Source organism: Dendrobates tinctorius, unplaced genomic scaffold, assembly GCF_039654945.1.
Source record: "Dendrobates tinctorius isolate UK_male_01 unplaced genomic scaffold, ASM3965494v1 ptg000033l, whole genome shotgun sequence".
NCBI classification, from domain to species: domain Eukaryota; kingdom Metazoa; phylum Chordata; class Amphibia; order Anura; family Dendrobatidae; genus Dendrobates; species Dendrobates tinctorius.
In genome coordinates, this window is record NW_027361701.1 from 3530474 (window position 1) to 3543133 (window position 12660).

The following is a 12660-nucleotide window of genomic DNA, read 5'->3' on the forward strand; positions in this document are numbered from 1 at the left end:
TTCTACCAAGAAATGTGATTCTTCATTCAAAACCTGATTTTTGCTATTGGGCTCTATTGAATAATGAATGTTTTGAATTTTCTCCAAAAGTAAACTAGTTGCAAACTCATGCTTTTAGAGACTTGTTTGGGCTCATGAGAGGAGTAGAAAAACATCAAAAATTTCAGTCCTGCATGATTCTACCAAGAAATGTGTGTTCATTCAAACCGCTGGTTTTTGATATTTTGGGCCCTATTGAATAATGAATGTTTTGAATTTTCTCCAAAAGTAAAGTAGTTGCAAACTCATCCTTTTAGAAACTTGTTTGGGCTGTTGAGAGGAGTAAAAAACCATCAAAAATTTCAATCCTGCATGATTCTACCAAGAAATGTGATTCTTCATTCAAAACCTGATTTTTGCTATTGGGCTCTATTGAATAATGAATGTTTTGAATTTTCTCCAAAAGTAAAGTAGTTGCAAACTCATGCTTTTAGAGACTTGTTTGGGCTCATGAGAGGAGTAGAAAAACATCAAAAATTTCAGTCCTGCATGATTCTACCAAGAAATGTGTGTTCATTGAAACCGCTGGTTTTTGATAGTTTGGGCCCTATTGAATAATGAATGTTTTGAATTTTCTCCAAAAGTAAAGTAGTTGCAAACTCATCCTTTTAGAAACTTGTTTGGGCTGTTGAGAGGAGTAAAAAACCATCAAAAATTTCAATCCTGCATGATTCTACCAAGAAATGTGATTCTTCATTCAAAACGCTGGTTTTTGCTATTGGGCTCTATTGAATAATGAATGTTTTGAATTTTCTCCAAAAGTAAAGTAGTTGCAAACTCATCCTTTTAGAGACTTGTTTGGGCTCATGAGAGGAGTAGAAAAACATCCAAAATTTCAGTCCTGCACGATTCTACCAAGAAATGTGTGTTCATTCAAACCGCTGGTTTTTGATAGTTTGGGCCCTATTGAATAATGAATGTTTTGAATTTTCTCCAAAAGTAAAGTAGTTGCAAACTCATCCTTTTAGAAACTTGTTTGGGCTGTTGAGAGGAGTAAAAATACCATCAAAAATTTCAATCCTGCATGATTCTACCAAGAAATGTGATTCTTCATTCAAAACCTGATTTTTGCTATTGGGCTCTATTGAATAATGAATGTTTTGAGTTTTCTCCAAAAGTAAAGTAGTTGCAAACTCATGCTTTTAGAGACTTGTTTGGGCTCATGAGAGGAGTAGAAAAACATCAAAAATTTCAGTCCTGCATGATTCTACCAAGAAATGTGTGTTCATTCAAACCGCTGGTTTTTGATATTTTGGGCCCTATTGAATAATGAATGTTTTGAATTTTCTCCAAAAGTAAAGTAGTTGCAAACTCATCCTTTTAGAAACTTGTTTGGGCTGTTGAGAGGAGTAAAAAACCATCAAAAATTTCAATCCTGCATGATTCTACCAAGAAATGTGATTCTTCATTCAAAACCTGATTTTTGCTATTGGGCTCTATTGAATAATGAATGTTTTGAATTTTCTCCAAAAGTAAAGTAGTTGCAAACTCATGCTTTTAGAGACTTGTTTGGGCTCATGAGAGGAGTAGAAAAACATCAAAAATTTCAGTCCTGCATGATTCTACCAAGAAATGTGTGTTCATTGAAACCGCTGGTTTTTGATAGTTTGGGCCCTATTGAATAATGAATGTTTTGAATTTTCTCCAAAAGTAAAGTAGTTGCAAACTCATCCTTTTAGAAACTTGTTTGGGCTGTTGAGAGGAGTAAAAAACCATCAAAAATTTCAATCCTGCATGATTCTACCAAGAAATGTGATTCTTCATTCAAAACGCTGGTTTTTGCTATTGGGCTCTATTGAATAATGAATGTTTTGAATTTTCTCCAAAAGTAAAGTAGTTGCAAACTCATCCTTTTAGAGACTTGTTTGGGCTCATGAGAGGAGTAGAAAAACATCAAAAATTTCAGTCCTGCACGATTCTACCAAGAAATGTGTGTTCATTCAAACCGCTGGTTTTTGATATTTTGGGCCCAATTGAATAATGAATGTTTTGAATTTTCTCCAAAAGTAAAGTAGTTGCAAACTCATCCTTTTAGAAACTTGTTTGGGCTGTTGAGAGGAGTAAAAAACCATCAAAAATTTCAATCCTGCATGATTCTACCAAGAAATGTGATTCTTCATTCAAAACCTGATTTTTGCTATTGGGCTCTATTGAATAATGAATGTTTTGAATTTTCTCCAAAAGTAAAGTAGTTGCAAACTCATGCTTTTAGAGACTTGTTTGGGCTCATGAGAGGAGTAGAAAAACATCAAAAATTTCAGTCCTGCATGATTCTACCAAGAAATGTGTGTTCATTGAAACCGCTGGTTTTTGATAGTTTGGGCCCTATTGAATAATGAATGTTTTGAATTTTCTCCAAAAGTAAAGTAGTTGCAAACTCATCCTTTTAGAAACTTGTTTGGGCTGTTGAGAGGAGTAAAAAACCATCAAAAATTTCAATCCTGCATGATTCTACCAAGAAATGTGATTCTTCATTCAAAACGCTGGTTTTTGCTATTGGGCTCTTTTGAGTAATGAATGTTTTGAATTTTCTCCAAAAGTAAAGTAGTTGCAAACTCATGCTTTTAGAGACTTGTTAGGGCTCATGAGAGGAGTAGAAAAACATCAAAAATTTCAGTCCTGCATGATTCTACCAAGAAATGTGTGTTCATTGAAACCGCTGGTTTTTGATAGTTTGGGCCCTATTGAATAATGAATGTTTTGAATTTTCTCCAAAAGTAAAGTAGTTGCAAACTCATCCTTTTAGAAACTTGTTTGGGCTGTTGAGAGGAGTAAAAAACCATCAAAAATTTCAATCCTGCATGATTTTACCAAGAAATGTGATTCTTCATTCAAAACCTGATTTTTGCTTTTGGGCTCTATTGAATAATGAATGTTTTGAATTTTCTCCAAAAGTAAAGTAGTTGCAAACTCATGCTTTTAGAGACTTTTTTGGGCTCATGAGAGGAGTAGAAAAACATCAAAAATTTCAGTCCTGCATGATTCTACCAAGAAATGTGTGTTCATTGAAACCGCTGGTTTTTGATAGTTTGGGCCCTATTGAATAATGAATGTTTTGAATTTTCTCCAAAAGTAAAGTAGTTGCAAACTCATCCTTTTAGAAACTTGTTTGGGCTGTTGAGAGGAGTAAAAAACCATCAAAAATTTCAATCCTGCATGATTTTACCAAGAAATGTGATTCTTCATTCAAAACCTGATTTTTGCTTTTGGGCTCTATTGAATAATGAATGTTTTGAATTTTCTCCAAAAGTAAAGTAGTTGCAAACTCATGCTTTTAGAGACTTTTTTGGGCTCATGAGAGGAGTAGAAAAACATCAAAAATTTCAGTCCTGCATGATTCTACCAAGAAATGTGTGTTCATTGAAACCGCTGGTTTTTGATAGTTTGGGCCATATTGAATAATGAATGTTTTGAATTTTCTCCAAAAGTAAAGTAGTTGCAAACTCATCCTTTTAGAAACTTGTTTGGGCTGTTGAGAGGAGTAAAAAACCATCAAAAATTTCAATCCTGCATGATTTTACCAAGAAATGTGATTCTTCATTCAAAACCTGATTTTTGCTATTGGGCTCTATTGAATAATGAATGTCTTGAATTTTCTCCAAAAGTAAAGTAGTTGCAAACTCATGCTTTTAGAGACTTGTTTGGGCTCATGAGAGGAGTAGAAAAACATCAAAAATTTCAGTCCTGCATGATTCTACCAAGAAATGTGTGTTCATTGAAACCGCTGGTTTTTGATAGTTTGGGCCCTATTGAATAATGAATGTTTTGAATTTTCTCCAAAAGTAAAGTAGTTGCAAACTCATCCTTTTAGAAACTTGTTTGGGCTGTTGAGAGGAGTAAAAAACCATCAAAAATTTCAATCCTGCATGATTCTACCAAGAAATGTGATTCTTCATTCAAAACGCTGGTTTTTGCTATTGGGCTCTTTTGAGTAATGAATGTTTTGAATTTTCTCCAAAAGTAAAGTAGTTGCAAACTCATGCTTTTAGAGACTTGTTTGGGCTCATGAGAGGAGTAGAAAAACATCAAAAATTTCAGTCCTGCATGATTCTACCAAGAAATGTGTGTTCATTCAAACCGCTGGTTTTTGATAGTTTGGGCCCTATTGAATAATGAATGTTTTGAATTTTCTCCAAAAGTAAAGTAGTTGCAAACTCATCCTTTTAGAAACTTGTTTGGGCTGTTGAGAGGAGTAAAAAAACCATCAAAAATTTCAATCCTGCATGATTCTACCAAGAAATGTGATTCTTCATTCAAAACCTGATTTTTGCTATTGGGCTCTATTGAATAATGAATGTTTTGAATTTTCTCCAAAAGTAAACTAGTTGCAAACTCATGCTTTTAGAGACTTGTTTGGGCTCATGAGAGGAGTAGAAAAACATCAAAAATTTCAGTCCTGCATGATTCTACCAAGAAATGTGTGTTCATTCAAACCGCTGGTTTTTGATATTTTGGGCCCTATTGAATAATGAATGTTTTGAATTTTCTCCAAAAGTAAAGTAGTTGCAAACTCATCCTTTTAGAAACTTGTTTGGGCTGTTGAGAGGAGTAAAAAACCATCAAAAATTTCAATCCTGCATGATTCTACCAAGAAATGTGATTCTTCATTCAAAACCTGATTTTTGCTATTGGGCTCTATTGAATAATGAATGTTTTGAATTTTCTCCAAAAGTAAAGTAGTTGCAAACTCATGCTTTTAGAGACTTGTTTGGGCTCATGAGAGGAGTAGAAAAACATCAAAAATTTCAGTCCTGCATGATTCTACCAAGAAATGTGTGTTCATTGAAACCGCTGGTTTTTGATAGTTTGGGCCCTATTGAATAATGAATGTTTTGAATTTTCTCCAAAAGTAAAGTAGTTGCAAACTCATCCTTTTAGAAACTTGTTTGGGCTGTTGAGAGGAGTAAAAAACCATCAAAAATTTCAATCCTGCATGATTCTACCAAGAAATGTGATTCTTCATTCAAAACGCTGGTTTTTGCTATTGGGCTCTATTGAATAATGAATGTTTTGAATTTTCTCCAAAAGTAAAGTAGTTGCAAACTCATCCTTTTAGAGACTTGTTTGGGCTCATGAGAGGAGTAGAAAAACATCCAAAATTTCAGTCCTGCACGATTCTACCAAGAAATGTGTGTTCATTCAAACCGCTGGTTTTTGATAGTTTGGGCCCTATTGAATAATGAATGTTTTGAATTTTCTCCAAAAGTAAAGTAGTTGCAAACTCATCCTTTTAGAAACTTGTTTGGGCTGTTGAGAGGAGTAAAAATACCATCAAAAATTTCAATCCTGCATGATTCTACCAAGAAATGTGATTCTTCATTCAAAACCTGATTTTTGCTATTGGGCTCTATTGAATAATGAATGTTTTGAGTTTTCTCCAAAAGTAAAGTAGTTGCAAACTCATGCTTTTAGAGACTTGTTTGGGCTCATGAGAGGAGTAGAAAAACATCAAAAATTTCAGTCCTGCATGATTCTACCAAGAAATGTGTGTTCATTCAAACCGCTGGTTTTTGATATTTTGGGCCCTATTGAATAATGAATGTTTTGAATTTTCTCCAAAAGTAAAGTAGTTGCAAACTCATCCTTTTAGAAACTTGTTTGGGCTGTTGAGAGGAGTAAAAAACCATCAAAAATTTCAATCCTGCATGATTCTACCAAGAAATGTGATTCTTCATTCAAAACCTGATTTTTGCTATTGGGCTCTATTGAATAATGAATGTTTTGAATTTTCTCCAAAAGTAAAGTAGTTGCAAACTCATGCTTTTAGAGACTTGTTTGGGCTCATGAGAGGAGTAGAAAAACATCAAAAATTTCAGTCCTGCATGATTCTACCAAGAAATGTGTGTTCATTGAAACCGCTGGTTTTTGATAGTTTGGGCCCTATTGAATAATGAATGTTTTGAATTTTCTCCAAAAGTAAAGTAGTTGCAAACTCATCCTTTTAGAAACTTGTTTGGGCTGTTGAGAGGAGTAAAAAACCATCAAAAATTTCAATCCTGCATGATTCTACCAAGAAATGTGATTCTTCATTCAAAACGCTGGTTTTTGCTATTGGGCTCTATTGAATAATGAATGTTTTGAATTTTCTCCAAAAGTAAAGTAGTTGCAAACTCATCCTTTTAGAGACTTGTTTGGGCTCATGAGAGGAGTAGAAAAACATCAAAAATTTCAGTCCTGCACGATTCTACCAAGAAATGTGTGTTCATTCAAACCGCTGGTTTTTGATATTTTGGGCCCAATTGAATAATGAATGTTTTGAATTTTCTCCAAAAGTAAAGTAGTTGCAAACTCATCCTTTTAGAAACTTGTTTGGGCTGTTGAGAGGAGTAAAAAACCATCAAAAATTTCAATCCTGCATGATTCTACCAAGAAATGTGATTCTTCATTCAAAACCTGATTTTTGCTATTGGGCTCTATTGAATAATGAATGTTTTGAATTTTCTCCAAAAGTAAAGTAGTTGCAAACTCATGCTTTTAGAGACTTGTTTGGGCTCATGAGAGGAGTAGAAAAACATCAAAAATTTCAGTCCTGCATGATTCTACCAAGAAATGTGTGTTCATTGAAACCGCTGGTTTTTGATAGTTTGGGCCCTATTGAATAATGAATGTTTTGAATTTTCTCCAAAAGTAAAGTAGTTGCAAACTCATCCTTTTAGAAACTTGTTTGGGCTGTTGAGAGGAGTAAAAAACCATCAAAAATTTCAATCCTGCATGATTCTACCAAGAAATGTGATTCTTCATTCAAAACGCTGGTTTTTGCTATTGGGCTCTTTTGAGTAATGAATGTTTTGAATTTTCTCCAAAAGTAAAGTAGTTGCAAACTCATGCTTTTAGAGACTTGTTAGGGCTCATGAGAGGAGTAGAAAAACATCAAAAATTTCAGTCCTGCATGATTCTACCAAGAAATGTGTGTTCATTGAAACCGCTGGTTTTTGATAGTTTGGGCCCTATTGAATAATGAATGTTTTGAATTTTCTCCAAAAGTAAAGTAGTTGCAAACTCATCCTTTTAGAAACTTGTTTGGGCTGTTGAGAGGAGTAAAAAACCATCAAAAATTTCAATCCTGCATGATTTTACCAAGAAATGTGATTCTTCATTCAAAACCTGATTTTTGCTTTTGGGCTCTATTGAATAATGAATGTTTTGAATTTTCTCCAAAAGTAAAGTAGTTGCAAACTCATGCTTTTAGAGACTTTTTTGGGCTCATGAGAGGAGTAGAAAAACATCAAAAATTTCAGTCCTGCATGATTCTACCAAGAAATGTGTGTTCATTGAAACCGCTGGTTTTTGATAGTTTGGGCCCTATTGAATAATGAATGTTTTGAATTTTCTCCAAAAGTAAAGTAGTTGCAAACTCATCCTTTTAGAAACTTGTTTGGGCTGTTGAGAGGAGTAAAAAACCATCAAAAATTTCAATCCTGCATGATTTTACCAAGAAATGTGATTCTTCATTCAAAACCTGATTTTTGCTTTTGGGCTCTATTGAATAATGAATGTTTTGAATTTTCTCCAAAAGTAAAGTAGTTGCAAACTCATGCTTTTAGAGACTTTTTTGGGCTCATGAGAGGAGTAGAAAAACATCAAAAATTTCAGTCCTGCATGATTCTACCAAGAAATGTGTGTTCATTGAAACCGCTGGTTTTTGATAGTTTGGGCCATATTGAATAATGAATGTTTTGAATTTTCTCCAAAAGTAAAGTAGTTGCAAACTCATCCTTTTAGAAACTTGTTTGGGCTGTTGAGAGTAGTAAAAAACCATCAAAAATTTCAATCCTGCATGATTTTACCAAGAAATGTGATTCTTCATTCAAAACCTGATTTTTGCTTTTGGGCTCTATTGAATAATGAATGTTTTGAATTTTCTCCAAAAGTAAAGTAGTTGCAAACTCATGCTTTTAGAGACTTGTTTGGGCTCATGAGAGGAGTAGAAAAACATCAAAAATTTCAGTCCTGCATGATTCTACCAAGAAATGTGTGTTCATTGAAACCGCTGGTTTTTGATAGTTTGGGCCCTATTGAATAATGAATGTTTTGAATTTTCTCCAAAAGTAAAGTAGTTGCAAACTCATCCTTTTAGAAACTTGTTTGGGCTGTTGAGAGGAGTAAAAAACCATCAAAAATTTCAATCCTGCATGATTCTACCAAGAAATGTGATTCTTCATTCAAAACGCTGGTTTTTGCTATTGGGCTCTTTTGAGTAATGAATGCTTTGAATTTTCTCCAAAAGTAAAGTAGTTGCAAACTCATGCTTTTAGAGACTTGTTTGGGCTCATGAGAGGAGTAGAAAAACATCAAAAATTTCAGTCCTGCATGATTCTACCAAGAAATGTGTGTTCATTCAAACCGCTGGTTTTTGATAGTTTGGGCCCTATTGAATAATGAATGTTTTGAATTTTCTCCAAAAGTAAAGTAGTTGCAAACTCATCCTTTTAGAAACTTGTTTGGGCTGTTGAGAGGAGTAAAAAACCATCAAAAATTTCAATCCTGCATGATTCTACCAAGAAATGTGATTCTTCATTCAAAACGCTGGTTTTTGCTATTGGGCTCTATTGAATAATGAATGTTTTGAATTTTCTCCAAAAGTAAAGTAGTTGCAAACTCATCCTTTTAGAGACTTGTTTGGGCTCATGAGAGGAGTAGAAAAACATCAAAAATTTCAGTCCTGCACGATTCTACCAAGAAATGTGTGTTCATTCAAACCGCTGGTTTTTGATATTTTGGGCCCTATTGAATAATGAATGTTTTGAATTTTCTCCAAAAGTAAAGTAGTTGCAAACTCATCCTTTTAGAAACTTGTTTGGGCTGTTGAGAGGAGTAAAAAACCATCAAAAATTTCAATCCTGCATGATTCTACCAAGAAATGTGATTCTTCATTCAAAACCTGATTTTTGCTATTGGGCTCTATTGAATAATGAATGTTTTGAATTTTCTCCAAAAGTAAAGTAGTTGCAAACTCATGCTTTTAGAGACTTGTTTGGGCTCATGAGAGGAGTAGAAAAACATCAAAAATTTCAGTCCTGCATGATTCTACCAAGAAATGTGTGTTCATTGAAACCGCTGGTTTTTGATAGTTTGGGCCCTATTGAATAATGAATGTTTTGAATTTTCTCCAAAAGTAAAGTAGTTGCAAACTCATCCTTTTAGAAACTTGTTTGGGCTGTTGAGAGGAGTAAAAAAACATCAAAAATTTCAATCCTGCATGATTCTACCAAGAAATGTGATTCTTCATTCAAAACGCTGGTTTTTGCTATTGGGCTCTATTGAATAATGAATGTTTTGAATTTTCTCCAAAAGTAAAGTAGTTGCAAACTCATCCTTTTAGAGACTTGTTTGGGCTCATGAGAGGAGTAGAAAAACATCAAAAATTTCAGTCCTGCACGATTCTACCAAGAAATGTGTGTTCATTCAAACCGCTGGTTTTTGATATTTTGGGCCCTATTGAATAATGAATGTTTTGAATTTTCTCCAAAAGTAAAGTAGTTGCAAACTCATCCTTTTAGAAACTTGTTTGGGCTGTTGAGAGGAGTAAAAAACCATCAAAAATTTCAATCCTGCATGATTCTACCAAGAAATGTGATTCTTCATTCAAAACCTGATTTTTGCTATTGGGCTCTATTGAATAATGAATGTTTTGAATCTTCTCCAAAAGTAAAGTAGTTGCAAACTCAAGCTTTTAGAGACTTGTTTGGGCTCATGAGAGGAGTAGAAAAACATCAAAAATTTCAGTCCTGCATGATTCTACCAAGAAATGTGTGTTCATTGAAACCGCTGGTTTTTGATAGTTTGGGCCCTATTGAATAATGAGTGTTTTGAATTTTCTCCAAAAGTAAAGTAGTTGCAAACTCATCCTTTTAGAAACTTGTTTGGGCTGTTGAGCGGAGTAAAAAACCATCAAAAATTTCAATCCTGCATGATTCTACCAAGAAATGTGATTCTTCATTCAAAACGCTGGTTTTTGCTATTGGGCTCTATTGAATAATGAATGTTTTGAATTTTCTCCAAAAGTAAAGTAGTTGCAAACTCATCCTTTTAGAGACTTGTTTGGGCTCATGAGAGGAGTAGAAAAACATCAAAAATTTCAGTCCTGCACGATTCTACCAAGAAATGTGTGTTCATTCAAACCGCTGGTTTTTGATATTTTGGGCCCAATTGAATAATGAATGTTTTGAATTTTCTCCAAAAGTAAAGTAGTTGCAAACTCATCCTTTTAGAAACTTGTTTGGGCTGTTGAGAGGAGTAAAAAACCATCAAAAATTTCAATCCTGCATGATTCTACCAAGAAATGTGATTCTTCATTCAAAACGCTGGTTTTTCCTATTGGGCGCTATTGAATAATGAATGTTTTGAATTTTCTCCAAAAGTAAAGTAGTTGCAAACTCATGCTTTTAGAGACTTGTTTGGGCTCATGAGAGGAGTAGAAAAACATCAAAAATTTCAGTCCTGCATGATTCTACCAAGAAATGTGTGTTCATTGAAACCGCTGGTTTTTGATAGTTTGGGCCCTATTGAATAATGAATGTTTTGAATTTTCTCCAAAAGTAAAGTAGTTGCAAACTCATCCTTTTAGAAACTTGTTTGGGCTGTTGAGAGGAGTAAAAAACCATCAAAAATTTCAATCCTGCATGATTCTACCAAGAAATGTGATTCTTCATTCAAAACGCTGGTTTTTGCTATTGGGCTCTTTTGAGTAATGAATGCTTTGAATTTTCTCCAAAAGTAAAGTAGTTGCAAACTCATGCTTTTAGAGACTTGTTTGGGCTCATGAGAGGAGTAGAAAAACATCAAAAATTTCAGTCCTGCATGATTCTACCAAGAAATGTGTGTTCATTCAAACCGCTGGTTTTTGATAGTTTGGGCCCTATTGAATAATGAATGTTTTGAATTTTCTCCAAAAGTAAAGTAGTTGCAAACTCATCCTTTTAGAAACTTGTTTGGGCTGTTGAGAGGAGTAAAAAAACCATCAAAAATTTCAATCCTGCATGATTCTACCAAGAAATGTGATTCTTCTTTCAAAACCTGATTTTTGCTATTGGGCTCTATTGAATAATGAATGTTTTGAATTTTCTCCAAAAGTAAAGTAGTTGCAAACTCATGCTTTTAGAGACTTGTTTGGGCTCATGAGAGGAGTAGAAAAACATCAAAAATTTCAGTCCTGCATGATTCTACCAAGAAATGTGTGTTCATGGAAACCGCTGGTTTTTGATAGTTTGGGCCCTATTGAATAATGAATGTTTTGAATTTTCTCCAAAAGTAAAGTAGTTGCAAACTCATCCTTTTAGAAACTTGTTTGGGCTGTTGAGAGGAGTAAAAAACCATCAAAAATTTCAATCCTGCATGATTCTACCAAGAAATGTGATTCTTCATTCAAAACGCTGGTTTTTGCTATTGGGCTCTATTGAATAATGAATGTTTTGAATTTTCTCCAAAAGTAAAGTAGTTGCAAACTCATCCTTTTAGAGACTTGTTTGGGCTCATGAGAGGAGTAGAAAAACATCAAAAATTTCAGTCCTGCACGATTCTACCAAGAAATGTGTGTTCATTCAAACCGCTGGTTTTTGATATTTTGGGCCCTATTGAATAATGAATGTTTTGAATTTTCTCCAAAAGTAAAGTAGTTGCAAACTCATCCTTTTAGAAACTTGTTTGGGCTGTTGAGAGGAGTAAAAAACCATCAAAAATTTCAATCCTGCATGATTCTACCAAGAAATGTGATTCTTCATTCAAAACCTGATTTTTGCTATTGGGCTCTATTGAATAATGAATGTTTTGAATTTTCTCCAAAAGTAAAGTAGTTGCAAACTCATGCTTTTAGAGACTTGTTTGGGCTCATGAGAGGAGTAGAAAAACATCAAAAATTTCAGTCCTGCATGATTCTACCAAGAAATGTGTGTTCATTGAAACCGCTGGTTTTTGATAGTTTGGGCCCTATTGAATAATGAATGTTTTGAATTTTCTCCAAAAGTAAAGTAGTTGCAAACTCATCCTTTTAGAAACTTGTTTGGGCTGTTGAGAGGAGTAAAAAAACATCAAAAATTTCAATCCTGCATGATTCTACCAAGAAATGTGATTCTTCATTCAAAACGCTGGTTTTTGCTATTGGGCTCTATTGAATAATGAATGTTTTGAATTTTCTCCAAAAGTAAAGTAGTTGCAAACTCATCCTTTTAGAGACTTGTTTGGGCTCATGAGAGGAGTAGAAAAACATCCAAAATTTCAGTCCTGCACGATTCTACCAAGAAATGTGTGTTCATTCAAACCGCTGGTTTTTGATATTTTGGGCCCTATTGAATAATGAATGTTTTGAATTTTCTCCAAAAGTAAAGTAGTTGCAAACTCATCCTTTTAGAAACTTGTTTGGGCTGTTGAGAGGAGTAAAAAACCATCAAAAATTTCAATCCTGCATGATTCTACCAAGAAATGTGATTCTTCATTCAAAACCTGATTTTTGCTATTGGGCTCTATTGAATAATGAATGTTTTGAATCTTCTCCAAAAGTAAAGTAGTTGCAAACTCAAGCTTTTAGAGACTTGTTTGGGCTCATGAGAGGAGTAGAAAAACATCAAAAATTTCAGTCCTGCATGATTCTACCAAGAAATGTGTGTTCATTGAAACCGCTGGTTT